This window comes from Rattus rattus, chromosome 4 (assembly GCF_011064425.1).
Source record: "Rattus rattus isolate New Zealand chromosome 4, Rrattus_CSIRO_v1, whole genome shotgun sequence".
NCBI lineage: Eukaryota > Metazoa > Chordata > Mammalia > Rodentia > Muridae > Rattus > Rattus rattus.
The window spans coordinates 114,295,376-114,314,551 of record NC_046157.1 but is presented as its reverse complement, the minus strand read 5'-3'; the positions used below and the strand labels follow the sequence as shown (position 1 = coordinate 114,314,551).

At 42.3% G+C, this 19,176-nt stretch overlaps 1 protein-coding gene across 1 annotated transcript in view; it reads left to right on the top strand.

Moving 5' to 3' along the window:
- Positions 1-1,021: 1,021 nt before the first annotated feature.
- The window catches only part of Rev1 (REV1 DNA directed polymerase), a 72,303-nt gene continuing 54,148 nt past the window's right edge, over positions 1,022-19,176 (top strand). Inside the window, exon 1 of the mRNA XM_032900974.1 lies at positions 1,022-1,767. The gene's annotated coding sequence lies outside the window, so the exon portion shown is untranslated. The remainder of the gene's footprint in view (positions 1,768-19,176) is intronic.

Genomic DNA, 19,176 nt, shown 5'->3' with positions numbered 1-19,176 from the left:
GGAGCGCGCTGCAGCGCTCCGCGGACCCTGCGCGGTCGTCCACCGGGTTAGTCCCGGCACCCGCGCCCTCCGCGGCGGCTGGGGAGTCCGTGCGGGGCGGGGCGGGGCGCGGCTGCGCGTCGCTGCAGCACGATTAGCCAGCCGGCCCGGGCAGGAGGCAGCGTGGTGATGCGGCGGGCCCCGCGCCACCCCCGCCCAGCCAGCCGCACGGTCACGTGCCGCCGAGGCGCTGCTCGCCCCCTCTCCCGCGGGCGCCGGCGCGAGGGAGGGCGGGGCCGGGGTCGCCTCGGGCCGGGCGCGAGCAGCGCGTGCGCCGCGCCCGGTGAGTGCGAGCGGGGCTGGCCGCGGCAGGGACGGAGGGGAGCCGGGGCGCGCGCCGGAGCGGCGGCGGGGAGGGGCGGAGGCGCGAGGCGGGCGCCGCGACTGAGAGAGCGTGGGCCGAGGCGCGGTGCGGCTCGGCAGCCGCCTGACCGGTTGCCTTCCTCGGCGTTCTCCTCGGCCGCGGCGAGGGCATTGAGCGGCGGCGGCAGCGGCGGCGCCCGCGAGGCCCGAGGAAGCGGCCGGGCCCGCATGGTGGCCTGGGGCGGCGCGGAAGGTGAGCGACCCCGGGCCGGCGGGTGGGGGAGGGAGCCGAGCCGCCACCGTCCCTGCCGCCGCCGCCCGCGCGGCCCAAGGCGCCGGGGCCTCGGCCGGGAGTCCGCGAGCTGCCGCGAGGCCTCCTGTCCGCCGCACCGCGCCGCCCCTGCGCCTCGGGCCGCCGGGTTATGTAACGCGTGACCTCCGGTTCCCCCTCCACCCCGGCGCTGCCTCCCGCGCTCCGTCGCGCGCCCGCGGCCCTGCCTCTGCGAGTCCCGCCGCCGGCGTCGCAAGTCCCCCTTTCCTCTTGCGGCGGCGCCTGGCTGGCCATTCATTCCCTTGCGCGTTCGAGCGTCCGCTCCACCAGCGTTTGCAGAATGTGGCCGGGGCGCCCAGGGCCCGTGCCGCGGTTCTCCGCTCGCCCCTCCGGTGCACCGGCTTCCTCCCTCTTGCCTTGCTCTCAGGGACCCCGGAGGCAGTGTGTTCCTCCCTCCCTTTCCCTTGTTACTTATCTGTCCCTTCCGTGTGTAGGACACCTGTCCCCAAGTGTCCGTACAGGTGCTCAGTTCATTGACACTTGGGTGTGCTGTTAAAACAACAGTCGGGGTAGACAGGCACTTGTCTGTTTGGAGGCTCTTCCTGTCCCCGGTTTGCAAAGCCCGTACCTTCCTGCAGTATCGTTCCGTAATTGTTTTAAAAAAACACTACAGGTGATACATGCCTAGGATTTTACTGTTTTGCTTGGACCGGGCGGGTATAAAGTAGAAACGGTGTGTAGATTAAAATTAGAGACCTGGTAGAAAGGATTTAACTATTAGGGACTATGTGACAACTCTTAAATTATCTGCTTGGTCTCTGGCTCCTCTAGTCCTTTAGGTAGAATTATAATGTCATAATCGAGTGCACATTAGTTCAGTTTAACGCTATCTCCATGAGTCAGTTTTCCCACAGAGGCAGTGCTTTGCCCAGACAAATGTCGCAAGAACAGGCTTCCTGCCCTTCCAGTGCTGGACACTTGGAAGCTTACCATCCAGGAATTCAGTCTGGGAGAGTGCTGTCGCTCACTGCTTAGCCTAGTTATTTGCCATTTTTCTTGAATTTCTCTGTTTTCTTGTTTGTGTCTTGTAGGTCCTTTGAGGTCAGTATGTACCAAATCGTGTATCTTGTCATGAAACTTTACTCCTTTTTATGGTAAATAATGCGTATTTGTTTGTTTTTTTTAAGGGTGGGAATCACTTTTAACATTAATCTTATCTCTATGTCGTCTCATGTAGAAAAATACACGTTTTCAAAATGAATGTGCTTAAATATGTAACTACACTTCTTTCCCACTGAAAAACTAAGATTCAAAATAGGAAGGAAAAAAAACCCTGTTCTCAATAACCGGTCACTGTAAATAAATTCCAGTGACTACATATACCTATGTTTAACAGTCAAACACACAGTATTTAATGGCTTTTGAAGTGGAAAGATCAAAGCATTTAGATATGGGCTTGAATTTTGTCTCTGCTGGTATATGAATTTGGACAAGCTTTTCTTTTTTCTTTTTTTTTTTCCGGAGCTGAGGACTGAACCCAGGGCTTTGCGTTTGCTAGGCAATCGCTCTACCACTGAGCTAAATCCCCAACCCCTGGACAAGCTTTTCATTCATAGTTTGAAGACATCATTTTCCAGTTTGGGTAGCTGACTAATTACTTCTTAAATGAAAGGCATTTAATGAGACTGTGAATCCACAGGTACCCAGTAAGTGTCTTCTGTGGCATACTCTTGTAGCTGTGCACTGAATAGGATTGGTATGCTAGAGAGAGTACCATGAGAAGAAAACTAATCATAGGAGACCTTAGGCACCTGCTTCTACAAGTGAGCACATACTGAAGGCTGGTATGATTCTTTGTGCTTAATTTAGAGTATTAGGGATTGCAAATCAGGGTATAAACTGGGCTTGGCTCATCTCAGCAGTAGGTAGGCAGAGGCAGGGGGATCTCTGGTAGCTTGAGGCCAACCTGATCTACATAGTGAGGTGCAGATCAGTTAGGGCCCGAAAAGTTAGACTCCATCAGAAATAAAAACCGAAATGAATCAGTGTAAGTTAAACAGAATATCGGTAAACAACAGCCAAGATTACTTTTTTACTTCATTCCTAGTAGCAACAATGCCAACCGAAACATTAATGTGGATATTAATAGATATTTTAAATTTTAATTTTCTTTGAACACAACTTGAGAGCATGAGGAGAGTGATAATTCAGAGACAAGTTTCAGGCCCTTTAGTGTCTCCTCTCCTTGTAAACCATGCACAGATACAAGTCTTAAGTTCTAGTGTTACCTTCCTTAAATTGTTGGATTAGTGCCCTCATTGGTGTCCTTATTTTGCTTGCTGTCACTCACATAACAATCAGAGTGATCTTTTGAAAAAGAACTTCGGTTGAACTTTTCATAGTTAAAATCTTCCAAAAACTCTAGGTATTAGAATTGAATCTAAGCTCCTCCTCCCTGCCATCAGGGCAGCTGCCAACTTAGCCTTAGCCTTACCCCATGACTCTCTCTCTTATTGGTCTTCAGGATGCTACCCAGGCAGATAGACTGGACACCTTCTGGCTGGTGACAGTTGTTCTTGGCTTCTATTGCTGCTCTTTACTTGAGGGAGCTCCTGCTAGTTTCACTTGTTAATTATTCCCATTAGATTTGTTGACTCTCTCTTCCTAACTACAGGGTGGAGGTCTTATTAGATAGATCCGTAATTTTATCCCTAGTACCTAGTAATTGCTGTAGTTGATTTGAACATTTAACATCTTCAGCCCAGATCCTGCCTGCTACCATTTACTGCTCACATGACCCTGGACCAGTAAATGACTTTGGGTGCTCGTTTTACTCAGCTGTGTATGATGACTGTAGTATCTCCTACTTTACAGAGCTGCAGTGGATGATCGAGTTAGTACATGCTAAAGAACACAGGTCTGAGCTTTCTCTGCTGTGTGGAGAGGCCAGAGGTCTGTTTGCTATCTCTCAGTTGCTTTCTACCGTAGCTTTGTCACAAGCTTCACTGCAGCTGGAGCTTGCCATTTGGGCTGGACTGGTTGACTCCTTTTACTGACATCATTTCTGTTTTGTATTTTAGAGACGGGCTTTCTCTTTGTAGCCTTTGCTGCCTTGGACCAGAACTGTAGACCAGACCTGGCCTTAAACTCAAGAGATCCACTTGCCTCTGTCTCCAGAGTTTTGGATTAAAGTTGTATGCCACTATTGCCTGGCTTCTGACAACACTGTTTACTGTTGACCTGAGATAGAATTTTATTAATTTTTTTTTAATATTTACTTACTTATTTAATGTATGTCTTCATTTACTTATTTAATGTGTCGCTGTCTTCAGACACACCAGAAGAGGGCCTCTGACCCCATTACAGATGGTTGTGAGCCACCATGTGGTTGCTGGGATTTGAACTCAGGACTTCTGGAAGAGCAGTCAGTGTTCTTAACCACTGAGCCATCTCTCCAGCCTTAATTCTTTTTTTTTTTTTTTTTTTCCAGAGCTGAGGACTGAACCCAGGGTCTTGCGTTTGTTAGGCAAGTGTTCTACCACTGAGCTAAATCCCCACCCCCCTTAATTAGTTTTTATATTTGATTTTTTTGAATGAAATTTTGTTGCTAACCAAAATTTTACTTTTAAAATACCTTCTCCATCTAGAATAAAATAAAAATAAACTGCTAAGAATGGCCTCACTTTAGTCCATATATATATATATATATATATATATATATATATATATGATTTATTTTTCAATCTAAAGAAGATGCTAAGTAATTTTCCTACAGCCACCCACCAGAGTGGCTTGTGCTCCTACTGGAAATATGGTCGTGGTGAGAGAAGTTGCTGGGGCTTCTTCTTTTCAGACAGGAACATCCTTGAAGATCTTATGGAAGTCTGTTTTCTGTAGTTTTTAGGAAGGAGAGGTGTGATATTTTCTGCCATCTTGCACAAGGAATTTTCCCTACATGTTGTATTTTTTTCAAGTTGGCACTTAAAGTAACCTAGTGATAATCTACATACCTTCCTTTTTGCCTTTTTTTAATGCATTTTTTTCTTTAGCTTTTATGAAAACAAGACCATGACTTTGTAATAATAAACACTTTGAGTTAATACAGCTTAAGTTATTTTTACAAACCTAAGATTCTGCCCATGGCAATTATATTTGCTTAACACTAGATATTTTTACTTAGCTTCTGTCCTTGGCAAAATGACTTTTTGTAATTCCTTTTATTTTTATTTTTTGTGTAATTCTTTTTATATCTCAGTCTCAACTTTAAGTCATAGGATTCTAAGCCTTGTGCCTGAAACTTAGAAATATTGCTTGTCTTTTTAACATTCGTTCCAGAATTTAAGAATAATTGGTAAATTACTATGTATGGACTATCTTCCAGGGCCCTTTGCTAAGTGATTTCTCATTTAATATTCAAAAGCACTGTATAAAGTTGGCACACTTATAAAGAAACAGATTTGTGGAGATGATAGTACTTGGCTGGGTCACATGGTATAAAAGGAACTGGGATCTTCTCCCTGATTCATGACCCAGGTCCTAACTCCTTTGCAAGTTCCATTTTAAAAGGACAAAGTTTTTCATTGTTGTCATGTGTTTGTAAGTGTGTGTTCCTTATAATTCAAGTGCCTGATCCCTGAAGCTGTAGCTAGAGGTGTTTGCAGGATCTGGGAGTTGGACTCCAGGCCTCATGACTGCAGCAAGTTTTTTTTTTTTTTAAAGTCCCCCCCTACCCCCTGCCCCACTGAGCTAAATCCCCAACCCCAGCAAGTTTCTTTTTAACCTGGGAACCATATCTCCAGCCCCCAGGACGGTTGTTCATGAAGAGTTTAACACAGATTTTAACGTGGACGTGGAGGGCGGGGGAAGCCCAAGCATTAACAGGCATGAGAGAGAAGGGGAGTTATTGGTGTGTAAGTGAGCTTTGTAAACCTAAGACAGAAGGGAGTCTGGGCTTCTCAAAAGAGAACTCGACATTTAAGTGTCTTAACAGTTGCATGGATGATTTTTGTGGATTTTAAAATTACATTGTTCTGAGAAGTATATCCTTAAAAAATTAACACTGGGAAGGAGTTAGATTTTTCTCATAATATAGCTACGTTGTGTGCTTTCTTACTTGGCTAAAAAGTGATGTGAAAAACCTATGTATTTTTAATTATGCTCATTTATTTTGTATGCATGTCTCTGCATTTAGTGTGTGTATATGGAGGTCAGGAAGATGATCCTCCTACCACGTGGGTTCTGGTGATCAAACTTGGATCTTCCTGCTTGATAATAAATGCTTTAATCCCCTTTTAAAATTTGCATTTACTTATTTGTGTATGTGTGGAGGTCAGAGGACATCTGGTAGGAGTCAGGCTTCTCCTCCTCTTGTTTAGATCCCAGCTGTTGAACTCATTGCTTCAGGCTTGGCGACCAGAACCAAGTTTGTTCCTGTGGCTGTGTATGTGTGAGCCTGCATGTGTGCAGGCCAGAGGGTGTGGGTGCTTGGGTGCCGGTCACTGTTTTTATAAATGGCTTTTCACCAGCTTGGAATTTGAGCATGAAGGTTAGGCTGGCTGAGGAGAAATGCATTCAGTCTCCTCCAGCACAAGTGTGTATCACCAACCAGGTGGTGCTGCTGCTGCTGCTGCCTGATTTCATTTATCCCCTTAAGCACAGTCTGATTTCTGTAGCTGAAGTTTTGATGTAGGTTCTTTGGGCACAGATCTCCTTCCTCTCCATTGTGCTGGGCATTGATCTGTGAAGCACATGAGTAGAAGACTGCTCTTCCGCCGAGCTGTGGCCTAGTGAATATTTAACTGCTTGTGCAACCTTGGGGAAAGGCCTCGTGAAACTCCAAGTAAAGTGAGTTTCTAAGTTTCAAGGGCCTCCCGACCTTTCCATGAGGGACTGTTTGAACTCGGAAGAAACAGCTACCTCCTGCTCAATGTGCTCTGGAGGGAGGGGTTGCTTCTGTTGAGGGTTATAACGTTCTACTGTGCAGCAGACGTTTGTTTCCGCCAGATGGTCTTTACATAGCTCCTGTTGTAAGTTGGGTCTCTAGATACTTTCTGGGTTTTTTTTTTCTTTCTTTCTTTTTTTTATTTTATATACATTGGTGTTTTGCCTTCTTGTATGTCTATATGTGAGAGTGCCACATCTTGAAGTTCTCAACAGTTATGGCCTGCCATGCGGGTGCTGGGAATTGAACTTGAGTCTCTGGAAGAGCAGTCAGTGCTCTTAAGCACTGAGTCATCTCTCCAGCTCCACTTTTCTGGTTTTTAAAAAAGTCAGTTGTCTGAAAATGCTGGTATTTGGTATTTCTTTGAATCACATTGTTTGATCTAGATAATTTACTGCTACTGACTGAAAAAAAAAACCCAGATGTTTGTGTTTGAGATGGAAGTAATGCTAATGTATTTGTTAGACTTGTAGAAAGTTCTGAGGATGCTGTTTGGAGTGTTAGTCCTTAAGAGGGAGTACTGACTGTTCAACTTTGTGAGAGTGGGGGCTAAGTTCTTCTTCATGTCCTTCATGGCTAATGGAAAACATTCTAATTGTCTTTAAAAAATCATATTAAACTCTCTTGAAATTCACTTTCTCAGAACCTAGTAGGTATAGTAGTGGCCATTATGTTAGGGACCTGTAGTTCTGGAATTGAAGGTAGAGGCAGGAGGATTGTGGTCATGACCATCAGCCTCAGCTACCTAGTGAATTTAAGACCAGGCCGGGCTATGCGAGAGCCAGTCTCAAAACTCAGCAAACGCTAACCAAACATAGTGTACTAAATGAGCTTAAATTAAATTGGATTACACTTAGAGTATCTTGAAGAATGTAGCATCTCATCTTTAAAGGCAGCAGCTTTCGCTCTATGTATGAGAAGTCTCACCTGAAGGCAAGGGAAGAATCCAGAAGTTTTGGCAAGTGAAATTTTCTCCTTTTTATGTTTACTTATAGTTACATGGAATCTAAAGATTAGCTAGAAAAGAGACTTGCAAATAAGGAACTTACAGAAAAGTCTCTCTCTCCCTCCCCCCCCCTCTCTCTCTCTCTCACACACACACACACACACACACACACACAGTGTGTACGAGTTTTGTGGGTTGTACTAGTGAAGGCTAGAGGTCAGTGTTCAGTGTCCTCCACTGCTCACTCCCTTGTTTTCTAACATAGGCAGTCTCACTGATTGTGTAACTCGTCCAGTCAGCTAGTCCAGTGGCATTGCCTAGTGAGCTCCAGAGATTCACTTCAGACTCCAGGGGTTAAACGTGTGTGCCGCCATGCCAGGCTTTCTTTTCTTTTATGTAGGTGTTGAAGACCACAACTCAGGCCTCAGGCTGTCATGCTTGAAGGACAATCACTTTACCACAGAGCCATTTCCCCAAGACCAAGTTAGATCATGCTTTTAAACTTTACTTGCTCCAAGGACATTATTTCTAGTTGCATGCTGTTGATGCTCATTTACCTTGTGAGTTTTAGATGGTACTGTACGGTGGAGCGCACAGGATGCGGTTTTCTGATGCTTTGCTTGTGCTCCTTATGCGTGGACATTGTACTTCCCTCCCTAAATTAATAAATAAGATTAAAGCCTCTTAGGTTGACACTCTAGGCCTTCTGTTACATTCCTCAGCTGTGTCACGTCATCTACATCTGGCCATGGGTCCGGCTTCCCAGTTAATTCCATAATGTTGCCTTAAGCTTCTTGGTATTTTTTGTAGTTTCATGATTTTTTCCTCTTTGTGAAGTCATTGCTGTTTCTACCTTTCTGCCTGCTTTCTTTCTGCCTTTAACAGCACACATAGTATTTCATTCCTGTTCCTTTGAAGTGTTGCTTTGGTGGTTTTCTTCTCTAACCTGAGTTTGATTACTCTCTGCACTGATTGGCATTCTGTCAGTGCTTCTAATGTAAGATCAGTATTTAGTTTTGTGTAAGTCTTTCTAATTACATTATCTTTTACACTTAACTTTACTTACCTTGAATACTGCACACGACAGTGCATTTGAAGGACACTATAATCTGCTCTGAATTAGGAAGGGAGGAGAGGGAGGACAGACAGGAAAGACCGTCACCTGTAGTGTATACATCCTTTGGAATTCATCTAGGCAGAGCACCATTAGCAACACTGTCTCTTTTCCTCATACACTCTTTTCCTCTGAGCTCCTGCGCTAATCTCTGTCTTCATTTACCCTCTGTGCACACTTTATATATCAGTAAAACCAGCCCACGACCAGCAGTTTATGAATTAACTGGGAAATTTCTAGAAATATAAATTTTTATCCCTGCCCAAACCTGTAGTCTCTGAATCAGAACCATTGAAGTTGGGATGCAGTGGTCTATGTTTGGTTCTGTAGGCATGCGTGTGATTCTGACGCTCAGGAATGAGAACTGCAGCTCCAGAGAAAAACCTTCGAGATTGCTCGTGTTCCTTGCCCGTCTTGTCCTCTCATTAGACTTGTGCGTATGACCCATGGAGTCCTGTGATTTCAGCTTAGTGTGATTTATTGTAGCCTTGACGTTTCCTACAGGTAATTATTTGCTGCTTTTCCACAGGCATGGCTAATGGTATTTTACTTCTTTACACTCTCTTTGTCTTGCTCTGTTGCCTACTCAGCTTTAATTTTAGCTAGCTTCTCATACAGTTCAGAACCACCTGCCTGGTGATGGTTCCTCCCGCAGTAGTCCGGGCCCTCTTACATTAGTTAAAAATGGAGACAGTCAGAGACTTGTCCGCAGGTCAGTCTGGTCTGGGCAGTTCTTTAGTGGAGGCTTTCCTCTTAGATGATTCTAAGCTATGCCAAGTTAGCAAAGCTAAGAAGGACAAGGACATTAGAAACTTTTGTTGGTATTTTCCATAACAGTGGATCCAGAGAGTTTTATTGTACATCTTACTGTCTTTTACAGTCTATGTATAGTTAATTTAAATGTAGAATAGATTACTAATTCTAAAATTATTAAGTGTTCTTAAGTTTATTAGGGCACAGGCTAAGATGCTAGAAAAGACTGTACCCAGTGCAAACAATATTGAGACTTTTCTCTTGCCTGTGACAGTCGGATGATAGGCAGCTGATCCAGAGTGGGCACTGCTGCAGTTCTCGGGCTGTGCGGGGTCACAGGGCCCTCTGGTAGCTCAGCCATTCTCTAGGGACTGCAGTTGAAACTGCATTCTTGATAAAGAACTAAGCAGTTTTCTTTAAGAATGTAGGATATTTGATCTCTGATACTAGGGAGGGCAAAAATAAAGAATATGACAGACGTTTTTCCTGTGTTCTCTGTTCATATCTTACTGGCCAAGATTTAGTCACATGCATACTTTTGATTTTAGAGGCACCTAGGAAATGAATTTATAGTTGTCAGTTCTGTCCTATTAAAAATGTGAGAAATGTGAAGGAAAAATTGAAAATTAGAAGATAATGTCTTTTCTCCCTGAGTAGGTAGCCTTGTTATTTTGGTCAGGGATGAGGGGATCATTTCTAATGCCAATTTTAGGTTTGGGGATCTAATGGTCACTCTGGTTCAGTAAGTGTCTGGATGAGCTCAGAGAACTTGTAAAAGGTCTTAGGTGTATGCTTGATTTATTATAGTGAAACAATACAGATGAAAATTAGCCAAGGGAAGAGATGTGTGCATGAGCACATACAAAAGTCGGTGGGGAGCTTGATTCTCTCTGGGTAGAGCTTTGACAGTGCTATGCAGGACTGAAGGGACTCATTGCAGCTTTATTACCCACAGTGTTTATTGGAACTGGAACACTTGGGAGTTCAGTTTGCAGTCCTTCAGGAGCTTGTAAATAAATGGCCCAAAGTCGCCATTCCAGGTCATGTTATTAAGCTATTTGCAATGTCTGCTATTTGTTTAATAGCAAATTTCAAGGATATGTAGGATATTGTCCAAGAACCAATGCCAAAGGCCAGACCTTTCTTTGGTTAGTTTTTAATGTGTAGCCATGTGTCATGGGCAGGCACATCTCATTTTTTTTGGAAATGAATAGAAAACGTTTCAAAATATTCTTGTTTATTGTCTTAAAAGCTTTTGTTATTTATATATGTTACAACATATATGTTAGAGTGGTATATCTGTTACTGATGTTTTAAAATTACTTTTACATGTATGGGTATTTTGTCTGCATGTGTATGTACCACATTTGTCTTTAGTGCCTGTGGAAGTCACAAGTGGGTGTCTGACCCCAAGGAACATGTAGTTCCTCCCTAAGGCTTCTCTAAAAGAGCACCCAGTACTCTAAATTGTGGAACCATTGGGCCATTTCTCTAGCCTATGAATAAGGTTTTTTTGGTTTTGTTTTAATGTTTAGAATGATAGTGGAATGTAGAGTTGGTCAGATTCAACCTTGTCCATAAAGAGCTGAGATTTTACTGATTTTAAAGTCCGTGACTTGGTACCAAGTTGACTATGTTTCTACTTTACATGCACATGGACAAGTTGGAATTAGTCTTATATTTAGGGTTTATTTTCATCCTTAGTTCTGTTAAAAGTATGACTGCTAATGTGTCTACCACAGATAGATACTAAATTCCCTGGTGGGAAAGCATCCATTTTTTCTATTTTTAAAACAATTTGTGTGTATGGTGGGTGGTAGGTGGGGGGATGTGTGTGTGTGTGTGTGTGTGTGTGTGTGTGTGTGTGTGTGTGTGTGTGTAAACAACCTGTGGGAGTCTACTCTCTCCCTTTACAGCAGTGGCTCCCAACGGTCCTAATGTTACCTTTAATACAGTTCTTCATGTAGTGGTGACCCCAACTATACAATTAACTTTGTTGTTACTTTATAACTCTGATTTTGCTACTGTTATAAATCATGTAAACATTTGATAGACAGAATATCTGGTATGTAACCCAGGTGACATGGTTGTTTCACCCCCAGAGGGGTCATGACCCTTAGGTCATTGGACCTGGTGTGTTTACTTGGCTAAACTATCTCACTGTTCTCACTGTTTTTACTGAATAGTACTAAACTAGATTAATTCAACAGAAGTGGTCTCCCATAGCAACACATGATAATATTGTTATTTTCTCATTTGAAAATATGGGAATAATAATTTTAAAGGAAAGTATATATAACGGGGCATGTTAGCACACACCTTTAATGCAGCATTCAGGAAGCAGAGGGAGGAAAATCTCTGAGTTCAGGCCAGTTTGGTCTACATGGCACGTCCCAGGCCAGTGAGGCCCTGTTCTAAAACCACAATTGTGATTTTACATCTCAAACTAGCATTTCAGCTTCATCAGTGTTCTAGCCTCTATTGAGAAGGCAGTAGTGTTGCCTGTCTCTCTATCCTGTAGCTGTGTTGTAAAGATCAGTCACACCATGAACACCAGTCATTAGTGGGAAGAGTGCGTTACTTCCAGAAAAGGGTGTGAGAGATGCAAAGTCCATTCTCTTCTTGTTTTGGTTTGGTGAGTGCCCTAGTTAGCTCTGTTAATACAGTTTTTGGAGCTCTGCTTACCTTCTGTTGGTCAAGATAATGCCTTAGCTAAGTGTGGCACTTGTCTTCTTGGGAAGCTGGGGTAGGAGTTAGGAGAACCCTGACTTAAAACCTAAAAAGTGTCTATCATCTCATAGAGAAGTTGTTTTATTATAGTAGAGAGAAAAGCGCAAGAAACTGAAGATGGAGGAAGAAGACTCATAAGTTAAGGAGTGGGGGAGGTAGTCACTAAGCAACTCGACTAGACTAAAACATCCTGGTGGTGTACTGTGTACGTCTTTTTTTCCTAAAAGGCATCTTAGACATAACACTTTTCTTAGAATGTGCACCATCTTGGTTTAGAATCCCTATAAACAAGTCTAGAAATGAAAGCTAGTATTTGTGCTTTCATGGACGTGGTTCCTAGGCCCTTTCACTTGGGTATATAGCTTTTGTTTTCACATTAAATAGCTTGGTGTGCATCCCTTCAAATTCAAAATTCTAATGTTCATATGTAGGTTGGATCTCCTATGCTTCATGAGGTATGAAATTGGAGAATGTCAGCACTGCTCTTAACACATAGAAATTTGAGAACCATAGCCTGGAACATCACTGATGGTCTGGTCTGTATGGTTGAGTCACAACAAAGTCTCAAAAAGCAGCTGCATTTCTTGTATTTAAATGTATTACAGGGGTTGGGGATTTAGCTCAGTGGTAGAGCGCTTGCCTAGCAAACGCAAGGCCCTGGGTTCAGTCCCCAGCTCCAAAAAAAAGAAAAAGAAAAAAAAATGTATTACAGAAGTTGTTGATCTGGTGTTAAAGCCCCAACCCTTTATGGACAAAAACAAGAGCCCACAGGTGCAGGCAGGCACCCCACTCTTAGGCCTGTGGCCTTGTGCTTAATTCTGAAGGCAGAATGTGGCCTTTGTAAGTTGCTTGTGTTTGGCCTCCATTGCTTCCTGATTCCAAGGAAAATGTGACAGGCCCTGCAGCACAGACTTGGAAAGTTGATCTCCCAGCTTTGTGGCTCCCCACCGGTTTGCCAGGTTCTGATCCTAGAGCATGCTTCTAACTTTCCGCCTTTAAAAAGGTATTTACAATTATGGTAAAAGGCTTAAAACATAAAATCCTAACACTTTGATGATCCTTTGTTTTGTTTTTAAATTTTTATGTGTACGGTGTTTTGCTTGATTGTATGTCTCTTTACCACATTCATGCCTGGTAACCACAGAGGCCAGTTGTGAGCATTGGGTACTCCTGGGACTGGAGTTAAAGATAGTTGTGAATCACCATGTGGGTGCTGGCAATGGGGCCCACCACAGTCCTTGAAAGAGCAGCCAGTGCTCTTGGCTGCTCAGCCATCTCTGGTCCCATCCAGTTTTTAAAATGGGAAGTTCAGGAACATTAATACAGTCTGCAGCAGATATTACCACTGTTGATCCGTAGATTCCTTTCATCTTGACTTAAGATGGATGCTTCTTGTTATTACCCACAGTCTCCAGTTTCAGTCTCATAACTACTTGAAGTATCCGGTCTGAGTGACATGCTAGAGTATTTATCTTTTTTCCCTCTAGCTTTTTTTGCTTTGCTTTGCTTTAAAAAAGGTTACCATCTTTGTTAGTTTTATATATGACTGCTATTGCTTACCACAATATTTTCATGACTTTGTTGTAGCATGTGTTAAGTTTTTAAGTCTAACATTTCATGTATGTATGTGGCACATTTAGTTTCTGTGGTCTTATGTCAGTGCACATTTGGTACCAGTAGCCTGTACCTTTTAGCTGCTATGAATGCTGTGCTGTGAATATAGGTGTATAGATAATGCTTCCCTACTTTGAGTTTGGGTGTATACTTGGAGTTGGACTTAGATAATTTTAATTCTGCTATAATGCTTTGAGTTTCTGTGAGATGTTGGAACATTTTTTTGGGTATATGCTCAGGAGTGGTATAGTTGTGTCTTGAGGTAGAATTATTCCCAGTTTTCTGAGAAATTGCCAAATTGATTTCCAGAGTGGTTGTACAAGTTTGCACTCCCACCAGCAGTAAAGAAGTGTTGCCCTTGCCTCACATCCTGTTGAGTATGTGCTCCCTCTTGTGTTTTTGATCTTCGCCTTTCTGATGGGCGTAAGATGAGACCTCAGAGTGGTTTGGATTTGCATCTCCCTGGTGACTGAAGACTTTAAACATTTCTTTAAGTGCTTCTGGGCCTGTCGAGAATTCTCTGTAGCTCTGTACCCTGTTTTTTAATTGGGTTATTTGGGTCGTTGGTGTCTGACTTCTTGAGTTCTTTGTAAATTTTGGATATTAGCCCTCTGTCAGATGTAGGGTTAGTGAAGATCCTTTCCCAATCTGTGAGCTGCTTGTTTGTCCTCTTGACAATGTCCTTTGCCTTACAGAAGCTTTGCAGTTTCATGAGGACCCATTTATTAATTGTTGATCTTAGAGTCTGAGCTGTTGGTGTTCTGTTCAGGAAATTGATTTCTGTTCCAATATGTTCAAGGGCATTTTCTGTTTTTCTCTTCTATGAGATTTAGTGTACCTCGTTTCATGTTGAGGTCTTTGATCCACTTGGACTTGAGTTTTGTGCAGGGTGATAATATGGATCTATTTCCATTCTTCTACATGCTGACCTCCAGTTAGTCCACCACCGTTGGTTGAAGATGCTTTCATTTTCCATTGGATGGTTTTGACTTCTTTGTCCGTATGTGTGTGGGTTTTTTTTTTTTTTTTTTTTCTTTTTTCTTTTTTTTGTAGCTGGGGACCGAACCCCGGGCCTCGCGCTTGCTAGACAAGCCCTCTACCACTGAGCTAAATCCCCAACCCCGTGTGGGTTTATTTTTGAGTCTTTAGTTGGATTCCATTGATCAACATGTCTGTCTCTGTCTCAATACCATGCAGTTTTTATCACTATTGCTTTGTAGTACACCTTGAGGTCAGGGATAGTGATTCCCCTAGAAGTTCTGGCTATCTTGAGGTTTTTTTTTTTTTTTTTTTTTGGTTTTTTTTTTTGGAGCTGGGGGCTGAACCCGGGGCCTTGCGCCTCCTAGGCAAGCGCTCTACCACTGAGCTAAATCCCCAACCCCCTATCTTGAGTTTTTTGTTTTTCCATATGAAGTTGAGAATTGAACTTTCCATGTCTGTGAAGAATTGTGTTGTAATTTTGATGGGGATTGCCCTGAATCTGTAGCTCGCTTTTGGTAAAATGGGCCATTTCACTATGTTAATTCTACTTATTTGTGAACATGGGAGATCTTTCCATTTTCTGATATCTTCTTCAATTTTTTTCTTCAGGGACTTGAAGTTCTTGTCATACAGATCTTTCACTTGCTTGGTTAAAGTCACACCAAGATATTTTATATTATTTGTATCTATTGTAAAGGGAGTTTCACTAATTTCTTTCTTGGCCTATTTACCATTTGTATAAAGGAGGGCAACTGATTTCTTTGTGTTAATTTTGTATCCAGCTGCTTTGCTGAAGGTGTTTATCAGCTGTGGGAGTTCTCTGGTAGGGGACACTTATGTATACTATCATACCATCTGCAAATAGGGTTACGTTGACTTCTTCTTTTCAATCTGTATCCCCTTGCTCTCCTTGAGTTGTCTGATTGCTCTGGCTAGGACTTGGGGTACTGTGTTGAGTAGCTAGGGAGATAGTGGGTAGCCTTGTCTCGTCCCTGACTTTAGTGGAAGTGCTTTGTTTTCTCTCCATTCAGTTTGATGCTGGCAGTTAGCTCGCTGTGCATTGTGTTGACTGTGTTTAGAATGGCCTGTAGCCATGATCTCTCTGATAACCTTTAATGTGGAGGGCGCTGGGTTTCATCAGAGCTTCTCTCAGCATCTGGGGAGGGAGTCATGGGATTTGGTTTTCTTTCTTTCAGTTTGTTTATATGGTGGATTACGTTGATGAATTCTCATATATTGAACCATCCCTGCATCCCTAGGATGAAGCCTACTTGATCTTGGTGGATGATATCTTTGATGTATTCCTGGATTCAGTTTGCAATTACTTTATTATTTTTGCATCAGTGTTTATAAGAATAATCTGTCTGGAGTTCTCTTTCTTGGTAGGGTCTTTGTGTGGTTTAGGTATCAGGGTGACTGTGGCCTCATGGAATTAGTTTGGCAGTGTTCCTTCTGTTTCTGTTTTGTGGAATGGTTTGAGTAGTATTGGAATTAGCTTTTCTTCGAAAGTTTGGTAGAATTCTGCACTAAAACCATCTGGCCCTGGGTTTTGTTTTTTTTTTTGTTGTTGTTGTTGTTTTTTGTTTTGTTTTTTTTTTTTGGTTGGGAGACTTTTAATGACTGCTTCTATTTCTTTTAGGGGTTATGGGGCTGTTTAAATAGTCTACCTGATTTTGATTTAACTTTGGTAAGTTGTTTCTGTCTAGAAAACCATACATTTCATTAAGATTTTCCAATTTTGTGGAGTACAGGTTTTTGAAGTAAGACCTAATTAATGATTCTTTGAATTTCCTCAGGGTCAGTTGTTATGTCTCCTTTTTCATTCCTGATTTTGTTTATTTGGATACTGTCTCTCTGTCTTTTGGTTAGTTTGGCTAAGAGTTTGTCTCTTGTTGATTTTCTCTAAGAACCAGCTCTTGGGTTTGTTAATTCTTTGTGCTGCTTTCTTGTTTCCAGCTGATTGATCTCAGTCCTGATTTTGATTATTTCTCACCTTCTACTCATCTGTGGTGTGCTTGCTTCTTATTTTTCTTGAGCTTTCAGGTGTACTTTTAAATTGCTGATATGAGAATTTTCTTTATGGAGGCACTTAGTGCTATGAATTTTCCTCTTAGCACTGCTTTCGTTGTGTCCCATAAATTTAGGTATGTTGTGTCTTCATTTTCATTGAAGTCTAGAAAGTCCTTAATTTATTTCTCCCCTGACCTGGATGGAGATCATTGCATGTAGAGAGTTGTTCAAGTTCCATGAGTGTGTAGGCTTCCCAGTGTCTGTTGTTACTGAGTCTAGCTTTAATCCATGGGGGCTGATGAGATACAAGTCAGTAGTTCAGTTTTCTTACATCTGTGAGGCTTGCTTTGTGACTGTGTGTGTGTGTGTGTGTGTGTGTGTGTGTGTGTGTGTGTGAGAGAGAGAGAGAGAGAGAGAGAGAGAGAGAGAGAGAGAATGAATGATCAGTTTTGGAGAAGGATCCATGACGCGCTGAGAAAAAGGTGTATTCGTTGTTTGGGAGAAATAGTCTATAGATGTCTGTTAGGTTCGTTTAATTCATAATGTTTGTTAGTTTCATTATTTCTCTGTTTAGTTTTTGTCTGGGTGTCCTGTCAAATTTGTGAGAGTTTAGTGTTGAAGTCTCCCACTATTAATGTGTGAGGTTTGATGTTTGATTTAAGCTTTAGCAATGTTTCTTTTACAAATGTGGGTGGGTGCCCTTGTGTTTGGGGATAGATGTTTGGAATTCAGATATCTTCATAGATTTTTCCTTTGAGTATGAAACGTCCTTCTCTGTCTCTTTTGATTAATTTTGGTTGAAAGTCTAATTATTAGATATTAGAATGGCTACTACGGCTTGCTTCTTGGGTCCATTTGCTTGGAAAGCTTCTTTTCCAGCTCTTTACTTTAATGTCGGTTTTCATTGCTGAGGTGTGTTTCTTGTATGCAGCAGTATCTGTTAGCCTGTTTATTTGAGAGTTGAGTCCATTGATGTTGAGAGATATTAATGATCAATGATTGTTAGTTCCTGTTATTTTGATGTTAGTGGTGTGTGTGCGCGTGCACACGCTTTGTTTTTGCTGGTATGGAATTACTTATTTTCTGTGTTTTCTTGAATGTAGTTATCCTCAGGTTTGGGTTTTCCTTCCAGTATTTTTTGTTGAGCTGGATTTGTAGATAGATATTGTTTGAATATGGATTTATCTTTAAAGGTCTTATTTTCTCCATCTATGGTGATTGAGAAACGTTCTGAGTATAGTAGTCTGGGTTGGCACCTGTGGTTTTTAAAGGTTTCAGGACCTCTGTCCAGGCCTTTCTAGCTTTTAGAGTCTCTGTTGAAGGTAGTGTAATTCTGCCTTTGTATGTTCCCTGGCCTTTCTCCCTTGCTGCATTTAATATCCATTCTTTGTTCTATAGGTTTTGTATTTTGATTATGTGCAGGGAGGATTTTTTTTTCAGGTCCGGTCTAATTGGGGTTCTGTTTCTTGTATATTTATAGGCTTCTTTCTTTAGGGATTTTCTTCTGGGATTTTGTTGAGAATGTTTTTGGGCCTTGGAGGGGCTCTTCACTTCTATTCCTGTTATTAGGTTGGGTCATCTCATGATATCCCAGATTTCCTGGAAGTTTTGTGTCAGGAACTTTTTAGCTTTAACATTTTCTTTGAAGAGATGTGTCAGTTTCTTTTATTGCATCTTCTGTACCTGAGATTCTCACTTCTATCTCCTGTATTCTGTTGATGATGCATCTGCTGTTCCTTTCTCTTCTCTAGGTTTTCTGTGTCCTGGATTCCCTCAGTTTGTGTTTTCTTTAATGATTCTGTTTCTACTCTCAGGTCTTGCACAGTTTTATTTATTTCCTTCAGCTGTTTAATTGTGTTTTCCTGTATGTCTTTAAAGGATTATTTTGTTTTTTCTTTAAAGACCTCTACCTGTTTGTATTTTCCTATATTTTTTAAAGGGATTTATTCATCTCCTCTTTAAAACCCTATTATCTTTGTAAGATTGGATTTAAGACCATTTGTGTGTGTGTGTGTGTGTGTGTGTGTGTCTGTGTGTCTGTCTGTGTCTGTCTGTGTGTCTGTGTGTGTGTGTCTGTTTGTCTGTGTGTCTGTGTATGTGCGTGTTTCGGTTGTGTTGGGATATCCAGTGTTCTTTAGGTGGTGTAGCTGTGCTTTGGAGGTGTCCTATTGCCCTGGCTCGTGCTGGTTGTGTTATTTCAAAGGCCTTTAGCCATCTGGGTGGTTTTGGTCCCTGGATGTTCTTGTCGTAATAGGTAGGTATTAGGAGGGGGGGTTAACCTGGATGATCCTGGTGTGATCATCTAGGCCTCTGATGAGTATCCTTGGACTGTATGATTCTGGACCTACAGTTCTGTTTGGTTCAGGAGCCTCAGGTCTGATGACAGTGGCAGGAGACTAGAGGTGTCTCTTTGTGCTAGCAGACTGCAACAGGTGCTGGTGGCATCCAGAGAATGTGTTAGATCTCTTGGAGCT